The sequence below is a fragment of the Lolium perenne genome, chromosome 3 (assembly GCF_019359855.2).
Source record: "Lolium perenne isolate Kyuss_39 chromosome 3, Kyuss_2.0, whole genome shotgun sequence".
Lineage (NCBI taxonomy): Eukaryota > Viridiplantae > Streptophyta > Magnoliopsida > Poales > Poaceae > Lolium > Lolium perenne.
Genome location: NC_067246.2, coordinates 315,205,496 through 315,210,559, shown reverse-complemented (window position 1 = coordinate 315,210,559; position 5,064 = coordinate 315,205,496).

Sequence of the window (5,064 nt, the reverse complement as noted above, 5' to 3'; positions counted from 1 at the left end):
GGTGAGGATCTCATATGGTGTCTTATCAAGACCTTTGCGAAGATAGAGGCGATTAGTAGCATGGCAAGCGGTAGAGATAGCTTCCGCCCAAAAATTGTAGTTGGACTTGTATTCCTGTTATCACCAGAATTTGACCGAGTCAGAGGTGGGCCGCGATCAAGATGGGCTTGAAGATTATATACGGAAGAATATATGTGAATCGGCCTTATATGCAAAGTTTGGGCTAGTTGGCCCGTGTATCTGTAATATAGTAGGATACGTATCGATTAGTTAGAGTTTGTCTCGTGCACGGTTGGGATTATTCCCACGTTAGAAAGTCTACGGACTATAAATATGTATCTAGGGTTTATGGAATAAACAACAATCACGTTCACCACAAATCAATCTAGGCGCATCGCCAACTCCCTTGTCTCGAGGGTTTCTTCCGGGTAAGCATCATGCTGCCTAGATCGCATCTTGCGATCTAGGCAGCGCAAGTTTATTCGTTGTTCATGCGTTGCTCGTACTGAAGCCTTTTTGATGGCGAGCAACGTAGTTATCTTAGATGTGTTAGGGTTAGCATTGTTCTTCGTATCATACGCTGTCGTAGTGCAACCCTTAGACATCTAGCCGCCCTTACACCTATCTTAGGTGTAGGGGCGGCACCCCGCTTGATCATTATTTAGTAGATCCGATCCGTTATGGTTGCTCCTTGTTCTTCAAGGATTAGTTTAATATCTGCATAGTTAGGCCTTACAAAGGGTTGGAGGATCCAGCGACGCGTAGGGTGTAGTTTGCTAGCCCTAGACAGGATGTTCCGGGGATCAACCTCGTGTTGGTTTTTAGGCCTTGTCTAGGATCGGCTTACGATCACCATGCGTGACCGCGAGGCCCAATCACGAGTAGGATGATCCGATTATGCGGTGAAAACCCTAAATCGTCGTAGATCGTTTTAGCTTTATCTTGATCAAGCAGGACCACCATATATTCGTACACCTCGTGCGAATCATGGGTGGATCGGCTCCTTGAGCCGATTCACAGGACAACCTGAGAGCCGATCGAGGCTCGTATTTAATGTTTACGTGTATGCCATGCAGGAAACTAAGCGAGGCATCTCCATCACCTTTCTGACCAGGTATAGGTCAGGTGGCACGCCCTTGCACCAGCATCGGACGTGCGTGCCGGAGTCTTTGCGGGCCGTCGTTCGGAGGGACCAGGGCCAGCCGCAGCCCTAAGTTGCTCCCGGCTCTCCTGTGTTGCCCGTCGCTGCTCGCCGGTGGGTTTCTGACCGCAACACATTCTGGCACGCCCGGTGGGACAATCTTCTACATCAACCACATCGCCATCTACATCTGAGATGGCGGACGGCACCCCAGTCACGTACGAGGATCTGACCGAGGAGCTCAAGAAGAAGTATGACGAGGTCAAAGCGATCCTCGAAGCCGACCTCATCGGCTCCTTTCACAGAACCCGCTCACATGGCGTCAGGTGGAAGGGGTTTTCACCGGAAGGAGCGCTCGATGGAGTGGACCTGTCCGCCCCGTCAGAAGAACGCACCAGGTCCCTGCGTCAGGAGATTAGCTACATGGTGGCTCACTCGCTGCACCACCATTCTGAGAGCCTGGTGAACACGTTGGAGCGTGTCGCTTTTCGGATGGTCCAGGAAATCATGAGGCATCAGTACTCCCCTTCAGGACTAGCTCTCGGGACTTACCGAGGAGAGATGCCACTCCAATCCCGTCCACCGCCGCCATTCCCGTTGACAACACCAGAAGTGCCGAATTCGCCGGCATACGCCGTCGACATGGTGGGATGCACATACCCCGGGAGGTGCCAGCCAAGATTCTCATTCAGCATCAACATGGTGGGACTTGGGCGCCACCCTGGTAGGGACAGAGACGAGGGCAGTTGCTCTCATAGCGAGGACAAGGAGGGAGCCGTTCCACGCGATCGGTCCCGACGCTTCCAAAAAATCCTGGTTACGATCAAGATGAAGGCCGATTCCAGCAATCAGCCCGTATTATCTGTGCCACACGCTCTCCCTGCATTTGGCGTCGACCTCACGGGTGACGGGAAGTTAGGATATGGGTTTACATCGGCTGATGAGCTGGAGGAAGTCGACATCGGTCCTGGGGTAAGCCGCGACCAACTTTTATCAGCAAGAAGTTAGATCCACAGCTCAGGGGTCAGATGATAGCTCTGTTAAAAGAATATCTAGATTGCTTTGCATGGGATTACACAGAGATGCCTGGGTTAGACAGGAGCATCATTGAACATCGGCTCCCCCTTAAGAAAGGATTTCGGCCGTTCCAACAACGAGCACGTCAGATGAGGGCCGAAATTCTGGAAGAAGTCAAGAAAGAGATCGAGAAGATGTTGGCCGCCGGGTTCATCAGGCCATGCAGGTATGCTGAGTGGATCTCCAGTATCGTTCCTGTAGAGAAGAAGGACGGCCGATGGCGTGTGGCCATCGATTTCCGGGATCTCAACAGAGCCACTCCAAAAGATGAGTATCCGATGCCTGTGGCAGAAACATTGATTAATGCAGCTGCTGGCCACAAGGTGTTGAGCTTCATGGATGGCAACGCCGGCTATAACCAAATCTTCATGGCTCCAGAAGATATACACAAGACCGCATTCAGAGTACCAGGGGCAGTAGGCTTGTTTGAATATGTAGTCATGACCTTTGGGTTGAAGAATGCTGGTGCAACGTACCAACGAGCCATGAACTATATATTTCACGATCTGATCGGCAAGTTGGTGGAAATTTACATCGACGACGTGGTAGTCAAATCTGTCTCCATGGAGGGACACTTAGATGATTTACGGCGCGTCCTAGACCGAACTCGGAAGTTCGGACTGAGAATGAATCCGAAGAAGTGTGCTTTTGGTGTGACGGCTGGTCAGTTCCTAGGTTTTCTGGTTCATGAACGGGGAATTGAGATCGGCCTGAAAAGTCAAGAGGCGGTGCGTACCATGCAGCCGCCCACCACGAAGAAGGAACTCCAACGTCTCATCGGCAAGATCAATTTTGTCCGACGATTCATCTCTAATCTGTCAGGACGAATCGAGCCGTTCATGGCGCTGGTGAAAACTAAGTCTGACGACGAGTTTCACTGGGGGGCAGAACAGCAGCAGGCGTTTGATGAGATTAAGCGGTATCTGACGACGCCGCCTGTGCTAGTTCCGCCCCAACAAGATAGGCCGTTCTACATCTACTTGTCAGTAGCTGACACGTCCATCGCTTCGGTGGTGGTGCAACTCTACGAGGGTGTTGAAAAGGATGTTGGACGCAGAGACAAGGTATCCTGAGGTCGAGAAGCTTTGCCTCTGCCTGTTCTTCACCTGCACCAAGCTTCATCACATCCTTTTGACGGCAGAAATCATCGTCATATGCAAGTCAGACGTTGTCAAGCACATGCTGTCGGCCCCTGTTTTGAAAGGCCTACTTGGTAAGTGGATGTTTGCGTTGTCAGAGTTCGATCTTCGGTATCAGCCTGCGAAAGCTGTCAAGGGGCAAGCGTTGGCCGATCTTATAGCTGAACGGATCAGTACCAATATAGCAGCACTGTCTATACGTGCATGGGCTATGTTCTTCGATGGATCGGCTTGCGACGATGGTTGTGGCATCGGCATTCTGCTCGTGTCGCCTCGGGGGGCAGCGTACTCCTTTTCCATCAGACTATCTACCCCTTGCACCAACAATGTCGCGGAATACGAGGCAGTGCGTAAGGGAATGGAGTTGTTACTGGAAGCCGGAAGCGAGAAGCGGTAGAGCTTTTGGAGACTCCAAGTTGGTGATTAACCAGCTCACGGATGAATATAAGTGCGAGAGTGAATCGCTTTTCCCATATTGGATGGAATGCCGTGAGTTGATGACACAGTTTCGGTACATCAACTTTAATTGGGTCCCAAGATCCCAAAACACCGAGGCCAACAATCTCGCACAAATGGCGTCAGGCTATATAGACATATCTGACGGGTCAGAAGTTCAGGTGCAGTTCCTGGAACAGGATGATTGGAGAGCCGAAATCTTCAATTACTTAAAAGATTTGGCTCGGGGGGCACCTAAACGGATAAGATACAAAGCCATGAAGTATGTCCTCATAGGAGACGACATGTTCTACAGGACGTTGGAAGGGTTACTACTCAAGTGCACAGGACCAACCGAGTCTAATCGGCTCTTACATGAGGTGCATGAAGGCGCCTGTGGAACTCATCAGTCGGCTCATAAGATGAAGTGGCTAATTAGGCGATCAGGGTTTTATTGGCCCACCATGCTTGAAGATTGCTTCAAGTACTACAAGGGGTGCCAAGCGTGCCAGATGTTCGGGAAGATTCAGATGGTACCCACGTCAGCAATGAACCCTATCATCAAGCCTTGGCCGTTTCGAGGGTGGGGCATGGATATGATCGGCAAAATCCATCCGGCGTCGAGTAAAAAACATGAATGGATTTTGGTTATCACAGATTACTTTACCAAGTGGGTGGAGGCCGTCCCTATGAAGAAGGTGAAATCAGAAGATGTGATCAAGTTTGTGAAAGAACACGTCATTCATAGGTTTGGGATTCCCCAAACTATCACGACCGATGGAGGTTCGGTCTTTATTTCTAAAGAATTCAGAAAGTTCTGCGATGACATGGGGATTAAGCTGATCCGATCATCTCCATACTATGCTCAAGCCAATGGGCAAGGCAGCGTCCAATCGAGCCTGATCAAGCTGATCAAGAGAAAAATTGACGAGAACCCTAGGGATTGGCATGAAAAGTTATCAGAAGCTTTGTGGGCCTACCGCATGTCGTGCCATGGAGCTATAAAAACTTCGCCGTACCAGCTCGTCTATGGACAGGAAGCCGTTTTACCTTGGGAAATTACGGCTGGATCAAGACGTGTCACGTTTCAGAATGATCTAACAGCTGAAGAATATGCAGCTTTGATGAGTGACACTATTGAGGACGCAACAGAACTTAGGCTTTGGTCGTTGGAGAAGATTAAAGAGAACAAAGCCAGGGTAGCTCGTGCCTACAATAAGAAGGTTAGACCAAAGGAGTTTCAAGTTGGTGATCTAGTATGGGAAGCTGTGT